This window comes from Diospyros lotus, unplaced genomic scaffold (genome assembly GCF_014633365.1).
Source record: "Diospyros lotus cultivar Yz01 unplaced genomic scaffold, ASM1463336v1 superscaf2, whole genome shotgun sequence".
NCBI classification, from domain to species: Eukaryota; Viridiplantae; Streptophyta; class Magnoliopsida; order Ericales; family Ebenaceae; genus Diospyros; species Diospyros lotus.
The window spans coordinates 78,647-97,428 of NW_026267105.1; the positions used below are offsets into that span (position 1 = coordinate 78,647).

Here is an 18,782-nt window from a genome sequence, read left to right on the forward strand (position 1 = left end):
AACGTTCCCGGAGCTCATTTAAGAGCGAAAATCGTTAGGGATTTATAACCGCCTCCGGATCTTTGCAGCGTGCAGATCTTTAAAAAAAAAAACGTACGCCGCCTCCGAATCGGTCGGCGACTTTCGCTTCTGGCTTCTTACCGGTCCCGAGCGGGCCCCACTCATCGTGGAGGGGGGCAGGGAGCGATCCGCGCCCCCCTGGACGATGCCATAAATGAACAGAGGCAACCTTAGTGTGCGGGTGCGATCATACCAGCACTAATGCACCGGATCCCATCAGAACTCCGAAGTTAAGCGTGCTTGGGCGAGAGCAGTACTAGGATGGGTGACCCCCTGGGAAGTCCTCGTGTTGCACCCCTTTTTTTTGCTCCTTTCCAGTCCTCCCCGAGAAACGGTTCCGCGTCGGCGTAACCGTATTCCCCGTTTTTCCCCTGTGTTCTGGACTGTTGGGGTTCAGCGTTCGCTACAGTTTTCACGGTTTAAGGTTCCTTAACGTTCCCGGAGCTCATTTAAGAGCGAAAATCGTTAGGGATTTATAACCGCCTCCGGATCTTTGCAGCGTGCAGATCTTTAAAAAAAAAACGTACGCCGCCTCCGAATCGGTCGGCGACTTTCGCTTCTGGCTTCTTACCGGTCCCGAGCGGGCCCCACTCATCGTGGAGGGGGGCAGGGAGCGATCCGCGCCCCCCTGGACGATGCCATAAATGAACAGAGGCAACCTTAGTGTGCGGGTGCGATCATACCAGCACTAATGCACCGGATCCCATCAGAACTCCGAAGTTAAGCGTGCTTGGGCGAGAGCAGTACTAGGATGGGTGACCCCCTGGGAAGTCCTCGTGTTGCACCCCTTTTTTTTGCTCCTTTCCAGTCCTCCCCGAGAAACGGTTCCGCGTCGGCGTAACCGTATTCCCCGTTTTTCCCCTGTGTTCTGGACTGTTGGGGTTCAGCGTTCGCTACAGTTTTCACGGTTTAAGGTTCCTTAACGTTCCCGGAGCTCATTTAAGAGCGAAAATCGTTAGGGATTTATAACCGCCTCCGGATCTTTGCAGCGTGCAGATCTTTAAAAAAAAAAACGTACGCCGCCTCCGAATCGGTCGGCGACTTTCGCTTCTGGCTTCTTACCGGTCCCGAGCGGGCCCCACTCATCGTGGAGGGGGGCAGGGAGCGATCCGCGCCCCCCTGGACGATGCCATAAATGAACAGAGGCAACCTTAGTGTGCGGGTGCGATCATACCAGCACTAATGCACCGGATCCCATCAGAACTCCGAAGTTAAGCGTGCTTGGGCGAGAGCAGTACTAGGATGGGTGACCCCCTGGGAAGTCCTCGTGTTGCACCCCTTTTTTTTGCTCCTTTCCAGTCCTCCCCGAGAAACGGTTCCGCGTCGGCGTAACCGTATTCCCCGTTTTTCCCCTGTGTTCTGGACTGTTGGGGTTCAGCGTTCGCTACAGTTTTCACGGTTTAAGGTTCCTTAACGTTCCCGGAGCTCATTTAAGAGCGAAAATCGTTAGGGATTTATAACCGCCTCCGGATCTTTGCAGCGTGCAGATCTTTAAAAAAAAAAACGTACGCCGCCTCCGAATCGGTCGGCGACTTTCGCTTCTGGCTTCTTACCGGTCCCGAGCGGGCCCCACTCATCGTGGAGGGGGGCAGGGAGCGATCCGCGCCCCCCTGGACGATGCCATAAATGAACAGAGGCAACCTTAGTGTGCGGGTGCGATCATACCAGCACTAATGCACCGGATCCCATCAGAACTCCGAAGTTAAGCGTGCTTGGGCGAGAGCAGTACTAGGATGGGTGACCCCCTGGGAAGTCCTCGTGTTGCACCCCTTTTTTTTGCTCCTTTCCAGTCCTCCCCGAGAAACGGTTCCGCGTCGGCGTAACCGTATTCCCCGTTTTTCCCCTGTGTTCTGGACTGTTGGGGTTCAGCGTTCGCTACAGTTTTCACGGTTTAAGGTTCCTTAACGTTCCCGGAGCTCATTTAAGAGCGAAAATCGTTAGGGATTTATAACCGCCTCCGGATCTTTGCAGCGTGCAGATCTTTAAAAAAAAAAACGTACGCCGCCTCCGAATCGGTCGGCGACTTTCGCTTCTGGCTTCTTACCGGTCCCGAGCGGGCCCCACTCATCGTGGAGGGGGGCAGGGAGCGATCCGCGCCCCCCTGGACGATGCCATAAATGAACAGAGGCAACCTTAGTGTGCGGGTGCGATCATACCAGCACTAATGCACCGGATCCCATCAGAACTCCGAAGTTAAGCGTGCTTGGGCGAGAGCAGTACTAGGATGGGTGACCCCCTGGGAAGTCCTCGTGTTGCACCCCTTTTTTTTGCTCCTTTCCAGTCCTCCCCGAGAAACGGTTCCGCGTCGGCGTAACCGTATTCCCCGTTTTTCCCCTGTGTTCTGGACTGTTGGGGTTCAGCGTTCGCTACAGTTTTCACGGTTTAAGGTTCCTTAACGTTCCCGGAGCTCATTTAAGAGCGAAAATCGTTAGGGATTTATAACCGCCTCCGGATCTTTGCAGCGTGCAGATCTTTAAAAAAAAAACGTACGCCGCCTCCGAATCGGTCGGCGACTTTCGCTTCTGGCTTCTTACCGGTCCCGAGCGGGCCCCACTCATCGTGGAGGGGGGCAGGGAGCGATCCGCGCCCCCCTGGACGATGCCATAAATGAACAGAGGCAACCTTAGTGTGCGGGTGCGATCATACCAGCACTAATGCACCGGATCCCATCAGAACTCCGAAGTTAAGCGTGCTTGGGCGAGAGCAGTACTAGGATGGGTGACCCCCTGGGAAGTCCTCGTGTTGCACCCCTTTTTTTTGCTCCTTTCCAGTCCTCCCCGAGAAACGGTTCCGCGTCGGCGTAACCGTATTCCCCGTTTTTCCCCTGTGTTCTGGACTGTTGGGGTTCAGCGTTCGCTACAGTTTTCACGGTTTAAGGTTCCTTAACGTTCCCGGAGCTCATTTAAGAGCGAAAATCGTTAGGGATTTATAACCGCCTCCGGATCTTTGCAGCGTGCAGATCTTTAAAAAAAAAAACGTACGCCGCCTCCGAATCGGTCGGCGACTTTCGCTTCTGGCTTCTTACCGGTCCCGAGCGGGCCCCACTCATCGTGGAGGGGGGCAGGGAGCGATCCGCGCCCCCCTGGACGATGCCATAAATGAACAGAGGCAACCTTAGTGTGCGGGTGCGATCATACCAGCACTAATGCACCGGATCCCATCAGAACTCCGAAGTTAAGCGTGCTTGGGCGAGAGCAGTACTAGGATGGGTGACCCCCTGGGAAGTCCTCGTGTTGCACCCCTTTTTTTTGCTCCTTTCCAGTCCTCCCCGAGAAACGGTTCCGCGTCGGCGTAACCGTATTCCCCGTTTTTCCCCTGTGTTCTGGACTGTTGGGGTTCAGCGTTCGCTACAGTTTTCACGGTTTAAGGTTCCTTAACGTTCCCGGAGCTCATTTAAGAGCGAAAATCGTTAGGGATTTATAACCGCCTCCGGATCTTTGCAGCGTGCAGATCTTTAAAAAAAAAACGTACGCCGCCTCCGAATCGGTCGGCGACTTTCGCTTCTGGCTTCTTACCGGTCCCGAGCGGGCCCCACTCATCGTGGAGGGGGGCAGGGAGCGATCCGCGCCCCCCTGGACGATGCCATAAATGAACAGAGGCAACCTTAGTGTGCGGGTGCGATCATACCAGCACTAATGCACCGGATCCCATCAGAACTCCGAAGTTAAGCGTGCTTGGGCGAGAGCAGTACTAGGATGGGTGACCCCCTGGGAAGTCCTCGTGTTGCACCCCTTTTTTTTGCTCCTTTCCAGTCCTCCCCGAGAAACGGTTCCGCGTCGGCGTAACCGTATTCCCCGTTTTTCCCCTGTGTTCTGGACTGTTGGGGTTCAGCGTTCGCTACAGTTTTCACGGTTTAAGGTTCCTTAACGTTCCCGGAGCTCATTTAAGAGCGAAAATCGTTAGGGATTTATAACCGCCTCCGGATCTTTGCAGCGTGCAGATCTTTAAAAAAAAAACGTACGCCGCCTCCGAATCGGTCGGCGACTTTCGCTTCTGGCTTCTTACCGGTCCCGAGCGGGCCCCACTCATCGTGGAGGGGGGCAGGGAGCGATCCGCGCCCCCCTGGACGATGCCATAAATGAACAGAGGCAACCTTAGTGTGCGGGTGCGATCATACCAGCACTAATGCACCGGATCCCATCAGAACTCCGAAGTTAAGCGTGCTTGGGCGAGAGCAGTACTAGGATGGGTGACCCCCTGGGAAGTCCTCGTGTTGCACCCCTTTTTTTTGCTCCTTTCCAGTCCTCCCCGAGAAACGGTTCCGCGTCGGCGTAACCGTATTCCCCGTTTTTCCCCTGTGTTCTGGACTGTTGGGGTTCAGCGTTCGCTACAGTTTTCACGGTTTAAGGTTCCTTAACGTTCCCGGAGCTCATTTAAGAGCGAAAATCGTTAGGGATTTATAACCGCCTCCGGATCTTTGCAGCGTGCAGATCTTTAAAAAAAAAACGTACGCCGCCTCCGAATCGGTCGGCGACTTTCGCTTCTGGCTTCTTACCGGTCCCGAGCGGGCCCCACTCATCGTGGAGGGGGGCAGGGAGCGATCCGCGCCCCCCTGGACGATGCCATAAATGAACAGAGGCAACCTTAGTGTGCGGGTGCGATCATACCAGCACTAATGCACCGGATCCCATCAGAACTCCGAAGTTAAGCGTGCTTGGGCGAGAGCAGTACTAGGATGGGTGACCCCCTGGGAAGTCCTCGTGTTGCACCCCTTTTTTTTGCTCCTTTCCAGTCCTCCCCGAGAAACGGTTCCGCGTCGGCGTAACCGTATTCCCCGTTTTTCCCCTGTGTTCTGGACTGTTGGGGTTCAGCGTTCGCTACAGTTTTCACGGTTTAAGGTTCCTTAACGTTCCCGGAGCTCATTTAAGAGCGAAAATCGTTAGGGATTTATAACCGCCTCCGGATCTTTGCAGCGTGCAGATCTTTAAAAAAAAAACGTACGCCGCCTCCGAATCGGTCGGCGACTTTCGCTTCTGGCTTCTTACCGGTCCCGAGCGGGCCCCACTCATCGTGGAGGGGGGCAGGGAGCGATCCGCGCCCCCCTGGACGATGCCATAAATGAACAGAGGCAACCTTAGTGTGCGGGTGCGATCATACCAGCACTAATGCACCGGATCCCATCAGAACTCCGAAGTTAAGCGTGCTTGGGCGAGAGCAGTACTAGGATGGGTGACCCCCTGGGAAGTCCTCGTGTTGCACCCCTTTTTTTTGCTCCTTTCCAGTCCTCCCCGAGAAACGGTTCCGCGTCGGCGTAACCGTATTCCCCGTTTTTCCCCTGTGTTCTGGACTGTTGGGGTTCAGCGTTCGCTACAGTTTTCACGGTTTAAGGTTCCTTAACGTTCCCGGAGCTCATTTAAGAGCGAAAATCGTTAGGGATTTATAACCGCCTCCGGATCTTTGCAGCGTGCAGATCTTTAAAAAAAAAACGTACGCCGCCTCCGAATCGGTCGGCGACTTTCGCTTCTGGCTTCTTACCGGTCCCGAGCGGGCCCCACTCATCGTGGAGGGGGGCAGGGAGCGATCCGCGCCCCCCTGGACGATGCCATAAATGAACAGAGGCAACCTTAGTGTGCGGGTGCGATCATACCAGCACTAATGCACCGGATCCCATCAGAACTCCGAAGTTAAGCGTGCTTGGGCGAGAGCAGTACTAGGATGGGTGACCCCCTGGGAAGTCCTCGTGTTGCACCCCTTTTTTTTGCTCCTTTCCAGTCCTCCCCGAGAAACGGTTCCGCGTCGGCGTAACCGTATTCCCCGTTTTTCCCCTGTGTTCTGGACTGTTGGGGTTCAGCGTTCGCTACAGTTTTCACGGTTTAAGGTTCCTTAACGTTCCCGGAGCTCATTTAAGAGCGAAAATCGTTAGGGATTTATAACCGCCTCCGGATCTTTGCAGCGTGCAGATCTTTAAAAAAAAAAACGTACGCCGCCTCCGAATCGGTCGGCGACTTTCGCTTCTGGCTTCTTACCGGTCCCGAGCGGGCCCCACTCATCGTGGAGGGGGGCAGGGAGCGATCCGCGCCCCCCTGGACGATGCCATAAATGAACAGAGGCAACCTTAGTGTGCGGGTGCGATCATACCAGCACTAATGCACCGGATCCCATCAGAACTCCGAAGTTAAGCGTGCTTGGGCGAGAGCAGTACTAGGATGGGTGACCCCCTGGGAAGTCCTCGTGTTGCACCCCTTTTTTTTGCTCCTTTCCAGTCCTCCCCGAGAAACGGTTCCGCGTCGGCGTAACCGTATTCCCCGTTTTTCCCCTGTGTTCTGGACTGTTGGGGTTCAGCGTTCGCTACAGTTTTCACGGTTTAAGGTTCCTTAACGTTCCCGGAGCTCATTTAAGAGCGAAAATCGTTAGGGATTTATAACCGCCTCCGGATCTTTGCAGCGTGCAGATCTTTAAAAAAAAAAACGTACGCCGCCTCCGAATCGGTCGGCGACTTTCGCTTCTGGCTTCTTACCGGTCCCGAGCGGGCCCCACTCATCGTGGAGGGGGGCAGGGAGCGATCCGCGCCCCCCTGGACGATGCCATAAATGAACAGAGGCAACCTTAGTGTGCGGGTGCGATCATACCAGCACTAATGCACCGGATCCCATCAGAACTCCGAAGTTAAGCGTGCTTGGGCGAGAGCAGTACTAGGATGGGTGACCCCCTGGGAAGTCCTCGTGTTGCACCCCTTTTTTTTGCTCCTTTCCAGTCCTCCCCGAGAAACGGTTCCGCGTCGGCGTAACCGTATTCCCCGTTTTTCCCCTGTGTTCTGGACTGTTGGGGTTCAGCGTTCGCTACAGTTTTCACGGTTTAAGGTTCCTTAACGTTCCCGGAGCTCATTTAAGAGCGAAAATCGTTAGGGATTTATAACCGCCTCCGGATCTTTGCAGCGTGCAGATCTTTAAAAAAAAAAACGTACGCCGCCTCCGAATCGGTCGGCGACTTTCGCTTCTGGCTTCTTACCGGTCCCGAGCGGGCCCCACTCATCGTGGAGGGGGGCAGGGAGCGATCCGCGCCCCCCTGGACGATGCCATAAATGAACAGAGGCAACCTTAGTGTGCGGGTGCGATCATACCAGCACTAATGCACCGGATCCCATCAGAACTCCGAAGTTAAGCGTGCTTGGGCGAGAGCAGTACTAGGATGGGTGACCCCCTGGGAAGTCCTCGTGTTGCACCCCTTTTTTTTGCTCCTTTCCAGTCCTCCCCGAGAAACGGTTCCGCGTCGGCGTAACCGTATTCCCCGTTTTTCCCCTGTGTTCTGGACTGTTGGGGTTCAGCGTTCGCTACAGTTTTCACGGTTTAAGGTTCCTTAACGTTCCCGGAGCTCATTTAAGAGCGAAAATCGTTAGGGATTTATAACCGCCTCCGGATCTTTGCAGCGTGCAGATCTTTAAAAAAAAAACGTACGCCGCCTCCGAATCGGTCGGCGACTTTCGCTTCTGGCTTCTTACCGGTCCCGAGCGGGCCCCACTCATCGTGGAGGGGGGCAGGGAGCGATCCGCGCCCCCCTGGACGATGCCATAAATGAACAGAGGCAACCTTAGTGTGCGGGTGCGATCATACCAGCACTAATGCACCGGATCCCATCAGAACTCCGAAGTTAAGCGTGCTTGGGCGAGAGCAGTACTAGGATGGGTGACCCCCTGGGAAGTCCTCGTGTTGCACCCCTTTTTTTTGCTCCTTTCCAGTCCTCCCCGAGAAACGGTTCCGCGTCGGCGTAACCGTATTCCCCGTTTTTCCCCTGTGTTCTGGACTGTTGGGGTTCAGCGTTCGCTACAGTTTTCACGGTTTAAGGTTCCTTAACGTTCCCGGAGCTCATTTAAGAGCGAAAATCGTTAGGGATTTATAACCGCCTCCGGATCTTTGCAGCGTGCAGATCTTTAAAAAAAAAAACGTACGCCGCCTCCGAATCGGTCGGCGACTTTCGCTTCTGGCTTCTTACCGGTCCCGAGCGGGCCCCACTCATCGTGGAGGGGGGCAGGGAGCGATCCGCGCCCCCCTGGACGATGCCATAAATGAACAGAGGCAACCTTAGTGTGCGGGTGCGATCATACCAGCACTAATGCACCGGATCCCATCAGAACTCCGAAGTTAAGCGTGCTTGGGCGAGAGCAGTACTAGGATGGGTGACCCCCTGGGAAGTCCTCGTGTTGCACCCCTTTTTTTTGCTCCTTTCCAGTCCTCCCCGAGAAACGGTTCCGCGTCGGCGTAACCGTATTCCCCGTTTTTCCCCTGTGTTCTGGACTGTTGGGGTTCAGCGTTCGCTACAGTTTTCACGGTTTAAGGTTCCTTAACGTTCCCGGAGCTCATTTAAGAGCGAAAATCGTTAGGGATTTATAACCGCCTCCGGATCTTTGCAGCGTGCAGATCTTTAAAAAAAAAACGTACGCCGCCTCCGAATCGGTCGGCGACTTTCGCTTCTGGCTTCTTACCGGTCCCGAGCGGGCCCCACTCATCGTGGAGGGGGGCAGGGAGCGATCCGCGCCCCCCTGGACGATGCCATAAATGAACAGAGGCAACCTTAGTGTGCGGGTGCGATCATACCAGCACTAATGCACCGGATCCCATCAGAACTCCGAAGTTAAGCGTGCTTGGGCGAGAGCAGTACTAGGATGGGTGACCCCCTGGGAAGTCCTCGTGTTGCACCCCTTTTTTTTGCTCCTTTCCAGTCCTCCCCGAGAAACGGTTCCGCGTCGGCGTAACCGTATTCCCCGTTTTTCCCCTGTGTTCTGGACTGTTGGGGTTCAGCGTTCGCTACAGTTTTCACGGTTTAAGGTTCCTTAACGTTCCCGGAGCTCATTTAAGAGCGAAAATCGTTAGGGATTTATAACCGCCTCCGGATCTTTGCAGCGTGCAGATCTTTAAAAAAAAAACGTACGCCGCCTCCGAATCGGTCGGCGACTTTCGCTTCTGGCTTCTTACCGGTCCCGAGCGGGCCCCACTCATCGTGGAGGGGGGCAGGGAGCGATCCGCGCCCCCCTGGACGATGCCATAAATGAACAGAGGCAACCTTAGTGTGCGGGTGCGATCATACCAGCACTAATGCACCGGATCCCATCAGAACTCCGAAGTTAAGCGTGCTTGGGCGAGAGCAGTACTAGGATGGGTGACCCCCTGGGAAGTCCTCGTGTTGCACCCCTTTTTTTTGCTCCTTTCCAGTCCTCCCCGAGAAACGGTTCCGCGTCGGCGTAACCGTATTCCCCGTTTTTCCCCTGTGTTCTGGACTGTTGGGGTTCAGCGTTCGCTACAGTTTTCACGGTTTAAGGTTCCTTAACGTTCCCGGAGCTCATTTAAGAGCGAAAATCGTTAGGGATTTATAACCGCCTCCGGATCTTTGCAGCGTGCAGATCTTTAAAAAAAAAAACGTACGCCGCCTCCGAATCGGTCGGCGACTTTCGCTTCTGGCTTCTTACCGGTCCCGAGCGGGCCCCACTCATCGTGGAGGGGGGCAGGGAGCGATCCGCGCCCCCCTGGACGATGCCATAAATGAACAGAGGCAACCTTAGTGTGCGGGTGCGATCATACCAGCACTAATGCACCGGATCCCATCAGAACTCCGAAGTTAAGCGTGCTTGGGCGAGAGCAGTACTAGGATGGGTGACCCCCTGGGAAGTCCTCGTGTTGCACCCCTTTTTTTTGCTCCTTTCCAGTCCTCCCCGAGAAACGGTTCCGCGTCGGCGTAACCGTATTCCCCGTTTTTCCCCTGTGTTCTGGACTGTTGGGGTTCAGCGTTCGCTACAGTTTTCACGGTTTAAGGTTCCTTAACGTTCCCGGAGCTCATTTAAGAGCGAAAATCGTTAGGGATTTATAACCGCCTCCGGATCTTTGCAGCGTGCAGATCTTTAAAAAAAAAACGTACGCCGCCTCCGAATCGGTCGGCGACTTTCGCTTCTGGCTTCTTACCGGTCCCGAGCGGGCCCCACTCATCGTGGAGGGGGGCAGGGAGCGATCCGCGCCCCCCTGGACGATGCCATAAATGAACAGAGGCAACCTTAGTGTGCGGGTGCGATCATACCAGCACTAATGCACCGGATCCCATCAGAACTCCGAAGTTAAGCGTGCTTGGGCGAGAGCAGTACTAGGATGGGTGACCCCCTGGGAAGTCCTCGTGTTGCACCCCTTTTTTTTGCTCCTTTCCAGTCCTCCCCGAGAAACGGTTCCGCGTCGGCGTAACCGTATTCCCCGTTTTTCCCCTGTGTTCTGGACTGTTGGGGTTCAGCGTTCGCTACAGTTTTCACGGTTTAAGGTTCCTTAACGTTCCCGGAGCTCATTTAAGAGCGAAAATCGTTAGGGATTTATAACCGCCTCCGGATCTTTGCAGCGTGCAGATCTTTAAAAAAAAAAACGTACGCCGCCTCCGAATCGGTCGGCGACTTTCGCTTCTGGCTTCTTACCGGTCCCGAGCGGGCCCCACTCATCGTGGAGGGGGGCAGGGAGCGATCCGCGCCCCCCTGGACGATGCCATAAATGAACAGAGGCAACCTTAGTGTGCGGGTGCGATCATACCAGCACTAATGCACCGGATCCCATCAGAACTCCGAAGTTAAGCGTGCTTGGGCGAGAGCAGTACTAGGATGGGTGACCCCCTGGGAAGTCCTCGTGTTGCACCCCTTTTTTTTGCTCCTTTCCAGTCCTCCCCGAGAAACGGTTCCGCGTCGGCGTAACCGTATTCCCCGTTTTTCCCCTGTGTTCTGGACTGTTGGGGTTCAGCGTTCGCTACAGTTTTCACGGTTTAAGGTTCCTTAACGTTCCCGGAGCTCATTTAAGAGCGAAAATCGTTAGGGATTTATAACCGCCTCCGGATCTTTGCAGCGTGCAGATCTTTAAAAAAAAAAACGTACGCCGCCTCCGAATCGGTCGGCGACTTTCGCTTCTGGCTTCTTACCGGTCCCGAGCGGGCCCCACTCATCGTGGAGGGGGGCAGGGAGCGATCCGCGCCCCCCTGGACGATGCCATAAATGAACAGAGGCAACCTTAGTGTGCGGGTGCGATCATACCAGCACTAATGCACCGGATCCCATCAGAACTCCGAAGTTAAGCGTGCTTGGGCGAGAGCAGTACTAGGATGGGTGACCCCCTGGGAAGTCCTCGTGTTGCACCCCTTTTTTTTGCTCCTTTCCAGTCCTCCCCGAGAAACGGTTCCGCGTCGGCGTAACCGTATTCCCCGTTTTTCCCCTGTGTTCTGGACTGTTGGGGTTCAGCGTTCGCTACAGTTTTCACGGTTTAAGGTTCCTTAACGTTCCCGGAGCTCATTTAAGAGCGAAAATCGTTAGGGATTTATAACCGCCTCCGGATCTTTGCAGCGTGCAGATCTTTAAAAAAAAAACGTACGCCGCCTCCGAATCGGTCGGCGACTTTCGCTTCTGGCTTCTTACCGGTCCCGAGCGGGCCCCACTCATCGTGGAGGGGGGCAGGGAGCGATCCGCGCCCCCCTGGACGATGCCATAAATGAACAGAGGCAACCTTAGTGTGCGGGTGCGATCATACCAGCACTAATGCACCGGATCCCATCAGAACTCCGAAGTTAAGCGTGCTTGGGCGAGAGCAGTACTAGGATGGGTGACCCCCTGGGAAGTCCTCGTGTTGCACCCCTTTTTTTTGCTCCTTTCCAGTCCTCCCCGAGAAACGGTTCCGCGTCGGCGTAACCGTATTCCCCGTTTTTCCCCTGTGTTCTGGACTGTTGGGGTTCAGCGTTCGCTACAGTTTTCACGGTTTAAGGTTCCTTAACGTTCCCGGAGCTCATTTAAGAGCGAAAATCGTTAGGGATTTATAACCGCCTCCGGATCTTTGCAGCGTGCAGATCTTTAAAAAAAAAAACGTACGCCGCCTCCGAATCGGTCGGCGACTTTCGCTTCTGGCTTCTTACCGGTCCCGAGCGGGCCCCACTCATCGTGGAGGGGGGCAGGGAGCGATCCGCGCCCCCCTGGACGATGCCATAAATGAACAGAGGCAACCTTAGTGTGCGGGTGCGATCATACCAGCACTAATGCACCGGATCCCATCAGAACTCCGAAGTTAAGCGTGCTTGGGCGAGAGCAGTACTAGGATGGGTGACCCCCTGGGAAGTCCTCGTGTTGCACCCCTTTTTTTTGCTCCTTTCCAGTCCTCCCCGAGAAACGGTTCCGCGTCGGCGTAACCGTATTCCCCGTTTTTCCCCTGTGTTCTGGACTGTTGGGGTTCAGCGTTCGCTACAGTTTTCACGGTTTAAGGTTCCTTAACGTTCCCGGAGCTCATTTAAGAGCGAAAATCGTTAGGGATTTATAACCGCCTCCGGATCTTTGCAGCGTGCAGATCTTTAAAAAAAAAAACGTACGCCGCCTCCGAATCGGTCGGCGACTTTCGCTTCTGGCTTCTTACCGGTCCCGAGCGGGCCCCACTCATCGTGGAGGGGGGCAGGGAGCGATCCGCGCCCCCCTGGACGATGCCATAAATGAACAGAGGCAACCTTAGTGTGCGGGTGCGATCATACCAGCACTAATGCACCGGATCCCATCAGAACTCCGAAGTTAAGCGTGCTTGGGCGAGAGCAGTACTAGGATGGGTGACCCCCTGGGAAGTCCTCGTGTTGCACCCCTTTTTTTTGCTCCTTTCCAGTCCTCCCCGAGAAACGGTTCCGCGTCGGCGTAACCGTATTCCCCGTTTTTCCCCTGTGTTCTGGACTGTTGGGGTTCAGCGTTCGCTACAGTTTTCACGGTTTAAGGTTCCTTAACGTTCCCGGAGCTCATTTAAGAGCGAAAATCGTTAGGGATTTATAACCGCCTCCGGATCTTTGCAGCGTGCAGATCTTTAAAAAAAAAAACGTACGCCGCCTCCGAATCGGTCGGCGACTTTCGCTTCTGGCTTCTTACCGGTCCCGAGCGGGCCCCACTCATCGTGGAGGGGGGCAGGGAGCGATCCGCGCCCCCCTGGACGATGCCATAAATGAACAGAGGCAACCTTAGTGTGCGGGTGCGATCATACCAGCACTAATGCACCGGATCCCATCAGAACTCCGAAGTTAAGCGTGCTTGGGCGAGAGCAGTACTAGGATGGGTGACCCCCTGGGAAGTCCTCGTGTTGCACCCCTTTTTTTTGCTCCTTTCCAGTCCTCCCCGAGAAACGGTTCCGCGTCGGCGTAACCGTATTCCCCGTTTTTCCCCTGTGTTCTGGACTGTTGGGGTTCAGCGTTCGCTACAGTTTTCACGGTTTAAGGTTCCTTAACGTTCCCGGAGCTCATTTAAGAGCGAAAATCGTTAGGGATTTATAACCGCCTCCGGATCTTTGCAGCGTGCAGATCTTTAAAAAAAAAAACGTACGCCGCCTCCGAATCGGTCGGCGACTTTCGCTTCTGGCTTCTTACCGGTCCCGAGCGGGCCCCACTCATCGTGGAGGGGGGCAGGGAGCGATCCGCGCCCCCCTGGACGATGCCATAAATGAACAGAGGCAACCTTAGTGTGCGGGTGCGATCATACCAGCACTAATGCACCGGATCCCATCAGAACTCCGAAGTTAAGCGTGCTTGGGCGAGAGCAGTACTAGGATGGGTGACCCCCTGGGAAGTCCTCGTGTTGCACCCCTTTTTTTTGCTCCTTTCCAGTCCTCCCCGAGAAACGGTTCCGCGTCGGCGTAACCGTATTCCCCGTTTTTCCCCTGTGTTCTGGACTGTTGGGGTTCAGCGTTCGCTACAGTTTTCACGGTTTAAGGTTCCTTAACGTTCCCGGAGCTCATTTAAGAGCGAAAATCGTTAGGGATTTATAACCGCCTCCGGATCTTTGCAGCGTGCAGATCTTTAAAAAAAAAAACGTACGCCGCCTCCGAATCGGTCGGCGACTTTCGCTTCTGGCTTCTTACCGGTCCCGAGCGGGCCCCACTCATCGTGGAGGGGGGCAGGGAGCGATCCGCGCCCCCCTGGACGATGCCATAAATGAACAGAGGCAACCTTAGTGTGCGGGTGCGATCATACCAGCACTAATGCACCGGATCCCATCAGAACTCCGAAGTTAAGCGTGCTTGGGCGAGAGCAGTACTAGGATGGGTGACCCCCTGGGAAGTCCTCGTGTTGCACCCCTTTTTTTTGCTCCTTTCCAGTCCTCCCCGAGAAACGGTTCCGCGTCGGCGTAACCGTATTCCCCGTTTTTCCCCTGTGTTCTGGACTGTTGGGGTTCAGCGTTCGCTACAGTTTTCACGGTTTAAGGTTCCTTAACGTTCCCGGAGCTCATTTAAGAGCGAAAATCGTTAGGGATTTATAACCGCCTCCGGATCTTTGCAGCGTGCAGATCTTTAAAAAAAAAAACGTACGCCGCCTCCGAATCGGTCGGCGACTTTCGCTTCTGGCTTCTTACCGGTCCCGAGCGGGCCCCACTCATCGTGGAGGGGGGCAGGGAGCGATCCGCGCCCCCCTGGACGATGCCATAAATGAACAGAGGCAACCTTAGTGTGCGGGTGCGATCATACCAGCACTAATGCACCGGATCCCATCAGAACTCCGAAGTTAAGCGTGCTTGGGCGAGAGCAGTACTAGGATGGGTGACCCCCTGGGAAGTCCTCGTGTTGCACCCCTTTTTTTTGCTCCTTTCCAGTCCTCCCCGAGAAACGGTTCCGCGTCGGCGTAACCGTATTCCCCGTTTTTCCCCTGTGTTCTGGACTGTTGGGGTTCAGCGTTCGCTACAGTTTTCACGGTTTAAGGTTCCTTAACGTTCCCGGAGCTCATTTAAGAGCGAAAATCGTTAGGGATTTATAACCGCCTCCGGATCTTTGCAGCGTGCAGATCTTTAAAAAAAAAAACGTACGCCGCCTCCGAATCGGTCGGCGACTTTCGCTTCTGGCTTCTTACCGGTCCCGAGCGGGCCCCACTCATCGTGGAGGGGGGCAGGGAGCGATCCGCGCCCCCTGGACGATGCCATAAATGAACAGAGGCAACCTTAGTGTGCGGGTGCGATCATACCAGCACTAATGCACCGGATCCCATCAGAACTCCGAAGTTAAGCGTGCTTGGGCGAGAGCAGTACTAGGATGGGTGACCCCCTGGGAAGTCCTCGTGTTGCACCCCTTTTTTTTGCTCCTTTCCAGTCCTCCCCGAGAAACGGTTCCGCGTCGGCGTAACCGTATTCCCGTTTTTCCCCTGTGTTCTGGACTGTTGGGGTTCAGCGTTCGCTACAGTTTTCACGGTTTAAGGTTCCTTAACGTTCCCGGAGCTCATTTAAGAGCGAAAATCGTTAGGGATTTATAACCGCCTCCGGATCTTTGCAGCGTGCAGATCTTTAAAAAAAAAAACGTACGCCGCCTCCGAATCGGTCGGCGACTTTCGCTTCTGGCTTCTTACCGGTCCCGAGCGGGCCCCACTCATCGTGGAGGGGGGCAGGGAGCGATCCGCGCCCCCTGGACGATGCCATAAATGAACAGAGGCAACCTTAGTGTGCGGGTGCGATCATACCAGCACTAATGCACCGGATCCCATCAGAACTCCGAAGTTAAGCGTGCTTGGGCGAGAGCAGTACTAGGATGGGTGACCCCTGGGAAGTCCTCGTGTTGCACCCCTTTTTTTTGCTCCTTTCCAGTCCTCCCCGAGAAACGGTTCCGCGTCGGCGTAACCGTATTCCCCGTTTTTCCCCTGTGTTCTGGACTGTTGGGGTTCAGCGTTCGCTACAGTTTTCACGGTTTAAGGTTCCTTAACGTTCCCGGAGCTCATTTAAGAGCGAAAATCGTTAGGGATTTATAACCGCCTCCGGATCTTTGCAGCGTGCAGATCTTTAAAAAAAAAACGTACGCCGCCTCCGAATCGGTCGGCGACTTTCGCTTCTGGCTTCTTACCGGTCCCGAGCGGGCCCCACTCATCGTGGAGGGGGGCAGGGAGCGATCCGCGCCCCCCTGGACGATGCCATAAATGAACAGAGGCAACCTTAGTGTGCGGGTGCGATCATACCAGCACTAATGCACCGGATCCCATCAGAACTCCGAAGTTAAGCGTGCTTGGGCGAGAGCAGTACTAGGATGGGTGACCCCCTGGGAAGTCCTCGTGTTGCACCCTTTTTTTTGCTCCTTTCCAGTCCTCCCGAGAAACGGTTCCGCGTCGGCGTAACCGTATTCCCCGTTTTTCCCCTGTGTTCTGGACTGTTGGGGTTCAGCGTTCGCTACAGTTTTCACGGTTTAAGGTTCCTTAACGTTCCCGGAGCTCATTTAAGAGCGAAAATCGTTAGGGATTTATAACCGCCTCCGGATCTTTGCAGCGTGCAGATCTTTAAAAAAAAAACGTACGCCGCCTCCGAATCGGTCGGCGACTTTCGCTTCTGGCTTCTTACCGGTCCCGAGCGGGCCCCACTCATCGTGGAGGGGGGCAGGGAGCGATCCGCGCCCCCCTGGACGATGCCATAAATGAACAGAGGCAACCTTAGTGTGCGGGTGCGATCATACCAGCACTAATGCACCGGATCCCATCAGAACTCCGAAGTTAAGCGTGCTTGGGCGAGAGCAGTACTAGGATGGGTGACCCCCTGGGAAGTCCTCGTGTTGCACCCTTTTTTTTGCTCCTTTCCAGTCCTCCCCGAGAAACGGTTCCGCGTCGGCGTAACCGTATTCCCCGTTTTTCCCCTGTGTTCTGGACTGTTGGGGTTCAGCGTTCGCTACAGTTTTCACGGTTTAAGGTTCCTTAACGTTCCGGAGCTCATTTAAGAGCGAAAATCGTTAGGGATTTATAACCGCCTCCGGATCTTTGCAGCGTGCAGATCTTTAAAAAAAAAACGTACGCCGCCTCCGAATCGGTCGGCGACTTTCGCTTCTGGCTTCTTACCGGTCCCGAGCGGGCCCCACTCATCGTGGAGGGGGGCAGGGAGCGATCCGCGCCCCCCTGGACGATGCCATAAATGAACAGAGGCAACCTTAGTGTGCGGGTGCGATCATACCAGCACTAATGCACCGGATCCCATCAGAACTCCGAAGTTAAGCGTGCTTGGGCGAGAGCAGCAGTACTAGGATGGGTGACCCCCTGGGAAGTCCTCGTGTTGCACCCTTTTTTTTGCTCCTTTCCAGTCCTCCCCGAGAAACGGTTCCGCGTCGGCGTAACCGTATTCCCCGTTTTTCCCCTGTGTTCTGGACTGTTGGGGTTCAGCGTTCGCTACAGTTTTCACGGTTTAAGGTTCCTTAACGTTCCCGGAGCTCATTTAAGAGCGAAAATCGTTAGGGATTTATAACCGCCTCCGGATCTTTGCAGCGTGCAGATCTTTAAAAAAAAAAACGTACGCCGCCTCCGAATCGGTCGGCGACTTTCGCTTCTGGCTTCTTACCGGTCCCGAGGGCCCCACTCATCGTGGAGGGGGGCAGGGAGCGATCCGCGCCCCCCTGGACGATGCCATAAATGAACAGAGGCAACCTTAGTGTGCGGGTGCGATCATACCAGCACTAATGCACCGGATCCCATCAGAACTCCGAAGTTAAGCGTGCTTGGGCGAGAGCAGTACTAGGATGGGTGACCCCCTGGGAAGTCCTCGTGTTGCACCCCTTTTTTTTGCTCCTTTCCAGTCCTCCCCGAGAAACGGTTCCGCGTCGGCGTAACCGTATTCCCCGTTTTTCCCCTGTGTTCTGGACTGTTGGGGTTCAGCGTTCGCTACAGTTTTCACGGTTTAAGGTTCCTTAACGTTCCCGGAGCTCATTTAAGAGCGAAAATCGTTAGGGATTTATAACCGCCTCCGGATCTTTGCAGCGTGCAGATCTTTAAAAAAAAAAACGTACGCCGCCTCCGAATCGGTCGGCGACTTTCGCTTCTGGCTTCTTACCGGTCCCGAGCGGGCCCCACTCATCGTGGAGGGGGGCAGGGAGGGAGCGATCGCGCCCCCCTGGACGATGCCATAAATGAACAGAGGCTAGACTCTTAGTGTGCGGCGTGCGATCATACCAGCACTAATGCACCGGATCCCATCAGAACTCCGAAGTTAAGCGTGCTTGGGCGAGAGCAGAGTACTAGGATGGGTGACCCCCTGGGAAGTCCTCGTGTTGCACCCCTTTTTTTTGCTCCTTTCCAGTCCTCCCCGAGAAACGGTTCCGCGTCGGCGTAACCGTATTCCCCGTTTTTCCCTGTGTTCTGGATGTTGGGGTTCAGCGTTCGCTACAGTTTTCACGGTTTAAGGTTCCTTAACGTTCCCGGAGCTCATTTAAGAGCGAAAATCGTTAGGGATTTATAACCGCCTCCGGATCTTTGCAGCGTGCAGATCTTTAAAAAAAAAAACGTACGCCGCCTCCGAATCGGTCGGCGACTTTCGCTTCTGGCTTCTTACCGGTCCCGAGCGGGCCCCACTCATCGTGGAGGGGGGCAGGGAGCGATCCGCGCCCCCCTGGACGATGCCATAAATGAACAGAGGCAACCTTAGTGTGCGGGTGCGATCATACCAGCACTAATGCACCGGATCCCATCAGAACTCCGAAGTTAAGCGTGCTTGGGCGAGAGCAGTACTAGGATGGGTGACCCCCTGGGAAGTCCTCGTGTTGCACCCCTTTTTTTTGCTCCTTTCCAGTCCTCCCCGAGAAACGGTTCCGCGTCGGCGTAACCGTATTCCCCGTTTTTCCCTGTGTCTGTCTGGACTGTTGGGGTTCAGCGTTCGCTACAGTTTTCACGGTTTAAGGTTCCTTAACGTTCCGGAGCTCATTTAAGAGCGAAAATCGTTAGGGATTTATAACCGCCTCCGGATCTTTGCAGCGTGCAGATCTTTAAAAAAAAAACGTACGCCGCCTCCGAATCGGTCGGCGACTTTCGCTTCTGGCTTCTTA

The 18,782-nt window shown here is 55.0% G+C and overlaps 38 non-coding genes across 38 annotated transcripts; all 38 read left to right on the plus strand.

Annotated features, from left to right (window-relative positions):
• The first annotated feature begins 239 nt into the window (after positions 1 to 239).
• Positions 240 to 358, plus strand: LOC127793340 (5S ribosomal RNA). Its single transcript, XR_008021328.1, has one exon. It is a non-coding gene; the product is annotated as a 5S ribosomal RNA (ribosomal RNA).
• A 371-nt stretch (positions 359 to 729) lies between these two features.
• Positions 730 to 848, plus strand: LOC127793343 (5S ribosomal RNA). The gene has a single exon (XR_008021330.1). It is a non-coding gene; the product is annotated as a 5S ribosomal RNA (ribosomal RNA).
• Positions 849 to 1,220: 372 nt separating this feature from the next.
• LOC127793344 (5S ribosomal RNA) lies at positions 1,221 to 1,339 on the plus strand. Its single transcript, XR_008021331.1, has one exon. It is a non-coding gene; the product is annotated as a 5S ribosomal RNA (ribosomal RNA).
• A 372-nt stretch (positions 1,340 to 1,711) lies between these two features.
• LOC127793345 (5S ribosomal RNA) lies at positions 1,712 to 1,830 on the plus strand. The gene has a single exon (XR_008021332.1). It is a non-coding gene; the product is annotated as a 5S ribosomal RNA (ribosomal RNA).
• A 372-nt stretch (positions 1,831 to 2,202) lies between these two features.
• LOC127793346 (5S ribosomal RNA) lies at positions 2,203 to 2,321 on the plus strand. Its single transcript, XR_008021333.1, has one exon. It is a non-coding gene; the product is annotated as a 5S ribosomal RNA (ribosomal RNA).
• A 371-nt stretch (positions 2,322 to 2,692) lies between these two features.
• On the plus strand, positions 2,693 to 2,811 carry LOC127793347 (5S ribosomal RNA). Its single transcript, XR_008021334.1, has one exon. It is a non-coding gene; the product is annotated as a 5S ribosomal RNA (ribosomal RNA).
• Positions 2,812 to 3,183: 372 nt separating this feature from the next.
• On the plus strand, positions 3,184 to 3,302 carry LOC127793348 (5S ribosomal RNA). Its single transcript, XR_008021335.1, has one exon. It is a non-coding gene; the product is annotated as a 5S ribosomal RNA (ribosomal RNA).
• A 371-nt stretch (positions 3,303 to 3,673) lies between these two features.
• Positions 3,674 to 3,792, plus strand: LOC127793349 (5S ribosomal RNA). Its single transcript, XR_008021336.1, has one exon. It is a non-coding gene; the product is annotated as a 5S ribosomal RNA (ribosomal RNA).
• Positions 3,793 to 4,163: 371 nt separating this feature from the next.
• On the plus strand, positions 4,164 to 4,282 carry LOC127793350 (5S ribosomal RNA). Its single transcript, XR_008021337.1, has one exon. It is a non-coding gene; the product is annotated as a 5S ribosomal RNA (ribosomal RNA).
• Positions 4,283 to 4,653: 371 nt separating this feature from the next.
• LOC127793351 (5S ribosomal RNA) lies at positions 4,654 to 4,772 on the plus strand. Its single transcript, XR_008021338.1, has one exon. It is a non-coding gene; the product is annotated as a 5S ribosomal RNA (ribosomal RNA).
• A 371-nt stretch (positions 4,773 to 5,143) lies between these two features.
• Positions 5,144 to 5,262, plus strand: LOC127793352 (5S ribosomal RNA). The gene has a single exon (XR_008021339.1). It is a non-coding gene; the product is annotated as a 5S ribosomal RNA (ribosomal RNA).
• Positions 5,263 to 5,633: 371 nt separating this feature from the next.
• On the plus strand, positions 5,634 to 5,752 carry LOC127793354 (5S ribosomal RNA). The gene has a single exon (XR_008021341.1). It is a non-coding gene; the product is annotated as a 5S ribosomal RNA (ribosomal RNA).
• A 372-nt stretch (positions 5,753 to 6,124) lies between these two features.
• Positions 6,125 to 6,243, plus strand: LOC127793355 (5S ribosomal RNA). The gene has a single exon (XR_008021342.1). It is a non-coding gene; the product is annotated as a 5S ribosomal RNA (ribosomal RNA).
• Positions 6,244 to 6,615: 372 nt separating this feature from the next.
• On the plus strand, positions 6,616 to 6,734 carry LOC127793356 (5S ribosomal RNA). Its single transcript, XR_008021343.1, has one exon. It is a non-coding gene; the product is annotated as a 5S ribosomal RNA (ribosomal RNA).
• A 372-nt stretch (positions 6,735 to 7,106) lies between these two features.
• On the plus strand, positions 7,107 to 7,225 carry LOC127793358 (5S ribosomal RNA). Its single transcript, XR_008021344.1, has one exon. It is a non-coding gene; the product is annotated as a 5S ribosomal RNA (ribosomal RNA).
• Positions 7,226 to 7,596: 371 nt separating this feature from the next.
• On the plus strand, positions 7,597 to 7,715 carry LOC127793359 (5S ribosomal RNA). The gene has a single exon (XR_008021345.1). It is a non-coding gene; the product is annotated as a 5S ribosomal RNA (ribosomal RNA).
• A 372-nt stretch (positions 7,716 to 8,087) lies between these two features.
• LOC127793360 (5S ribosomal RNA) lies at positions 8,088 to 8,206 on the plus strand. The gene has a single exon (XR_008021346.1). It is a non-coding gene; the product is annotated as a 5S ribosomal RNA (ribosomal RNA).
• Positions 8,207 to 8,577: 371 nt separating this feature from the next.
• Positions 8,578 to 8,696, plus strand: LOC127793361 (5S ribosomal RNA). The gene has a single exon (XR_008021347.1). It is a non-coding gene; the product is annotated as a 5S ribosomal RNA (ribosomal RNA).
• A 371-nt stretch (positions 8,697 to 9,067) lies between these two features.
• On the plus strand, positions 9,068 to 9,186 carry LOC127793362 (5S ribosomal RNA). Its single transcript, XR_008021348.1, has one exon. It is a non-coding gene; the product is annotated as a 5S ribosomal RNA (ribosomal RNA).
• Positions 9,187 to 9,558: 372 nt separating this feature from the next.
• Positions 9,559 to 9,677, plus strand: LOC127793363 (5S ribosomal RNA). The gene has a single exon (XR_008021349.1). It is a non-coding gene; the product is annotated as a 5S ribosomal RNA (ribosomal RNA).
• Positions 9,678 to 10,048: 371 nt separating this feature from the next.
• On the plus strand, positions 10,049 to 10,167 carry LOC127793364 (5S ribosomal RNA). The gene has a single exon (XR_008021350.1). It is a non-coding gene; the product is annotated as a 5S ribosomal RNA (ribosomal RNA).
• Positions 10,168 to 10,539: 372 nt separating this feature from the next.
• Positions 10,540 to 10,658, plus strand: LOC127793366 (5S ribosomal RNA). Its single transcript, XR_008021352.1, has one exon. It is a non-coding gene; the product is annotated as a 5S ribosomal RNA (ribosomal RNA).
• A 372-nt stretch (positions 10,659 to 11,030) lies between these two features.
• Positions 11,031 to 11,149, plus strand: LOC127793367 (5S ribosomal RNA). Its single transcript, XR_008021353.1, has one exon. It is a non-coding gene; the product is annotated as a 5S ribosomal RNA (ribosomal RNA).
• Positions 11,150 to 11,520: 371 nt separating this feature from the next.
• LOC127793368 (5S ribosomal RNA) lies at positions 11,521 to 11,639 on the plus strand. The gene has a single exon (XR_008021354.1). It is a non-coding gene; the product is annotated as a 5S ribosomal RNA (ribosomal RNA).
• Positions 11,640 to 12,011: 372 nt separating this feature from the next.
• On the plus strand, positions 12,012 to 12,130 carry LOC127793369 (5S ribosomal RNA). The gene has a single exon (XR_008021355.1). It is a non-coding gene; the product is annotated as a 5S ribosomal RNA (ribosomal RNA).
• Positions 12,131 to 12,502: 372 nt separating this feature from the next.
• LOC127793370 (5S ribosomal RNA) lies at positions 12,503 to 12,621 on the plus strand. Its single transcript, XR_008021356.1, has one exon. It is a non-coding gene; the product is annotated as a 5S ribosomal RNA (ribosomal RNA).
• A 372-nt stretch (positions 12,622 to 12,993) lies between these two features.
• LOC127793371 (5S ribosomal RNA) lies at positions 12,994 to 13,112 on the plus strand. Its single transcript, XR_008021357.1, has one exon. It is a non-coding gene; the product is annotated as a 5S ribosomal RNA (ribosomal RNA).
• A 372-nt stretch (positions 13,113 to 13,484) lies between these two features.
• LOC127793372 (5S ribosomal RNA) lies at positions 13,485 to 13,603 on the plus strand. Its single transcript, XR_008021358.1, has one exon. It is a non-coding gene; the product is annotated as a 5S ribosomal RNA (ribosomal RNA).
• A 372-nt stretch (positions 13,604 to 13,975) lies between these two features.
• Positions 13,976 to 14,094, plus strand: LOC127793373 (5S ribosomal RNA). Its single transcript, XR_008021360.1, has one exon. It is a non-coding gene; the product is annotated as a 5S ribosomal RNA (ribosomal RNA).
• A 372-nt stretch (positions 14,095 to 14,466) lies between these two features.
• LOC127793374 (5S ribosomal RNA) lies at positions 14,467 to 14,585 on the plus strand. Its single transcript, XR_008021361.1, has one exon. It is a non-coding gene; the product is annotated as a 5S ribosomal RNA (ribosomal RNA).
• A 371-nt stretch (positions 14,586 to 14,956) lies between these two features.
• Positions 14,957 to 15,075, plus strand: LOC127793375 (5S ribosomal RNA). The gene has a single exon (XR_008021362.1). It is a non-coding gene; the product is annotated as a 5S ribosomal RNA (ribosomal RNA).
• Positions 15,076 to 15,445: 370 nt separating this feature from the next.
• Positions 15,446 to 15,563, plus strand: LOC127793383 (5S ribosomal RNA). Its single transcript, XR_008021370.1, has one exon. It is a non-coding gene; the product is annotated as a 5S ribosomal RNA (ribosomal RNA).
• Positions 15,564 to 15,934: 371 nt separating this feature from the next.
• Positions 15,935 to 16,053, plus strand: LOC127793380 (5S ribosomal RNA). The gene has a single exon (XR_008021367.1). It is a non-coding gene; the product is annotated as a 5S ribosomal RNA (ribosomal RNA).
• A 369-nt stretch (positions 16,054 to 16,422) lies between these two features.
• LOC127793381 (5S ribosomal RNA) lies at positions 16,423 to 16,541 on the plus strand. Its single transcript, XR_008021368.1, has one exon. It is a non-coding gene; the product is annotated as a 5S ribosomal RNA (ribosomal RNA).
• A 369-nt stretch (positions 16,542 to 16,910) lies between these two features.
• Positions 16,911 to 17,032, plus strand: LOC127793385 (5S ribosomal RNA). Its single transcript, XR_008021372.1, has one exon. It is a non-coding gene; the product is annotated as a 5S ribosomal RNA (ribosomal RNA).
• Positions 17,033 to 17,401: 369 nt separating this feature from the next.
• On the plus strand, positions 17,402 to 17,520 carry LOC127793377 (5S ribosomal RNA). The gene has a single exon (XR_008021364.1). It is a non-coding gene; the product is annotated as a 5S ribosomal RNA (ribosomal RNA).
• A 379-nt stretch (positions 17,521 to 17,899) lies between these two features.
• Positions 17,900 to 18,020, plus strand: LOC127793386 (5S ribosomal RNA). Its single transcript, XR_008021373.1, has one exon. It is a non-coding gene; the product is annotated as a 5S ribosomal RNA (ribosomal RNA).
• A 370-nt stretch (positions 18,021 to 18,390) lies between these two features.
• On the plus strand, positions 18,391 to 18,509 carry LOC127793379 (5S ribosomal RNA). The gene has a single exon (XR_008021366.1). It is a non-coding gene; the product is annotated as a 5S ribosomal RNA (ribosomal RNA).
• Positions 18,510 to 18,782: the final 273 nt, after the last annotated feature.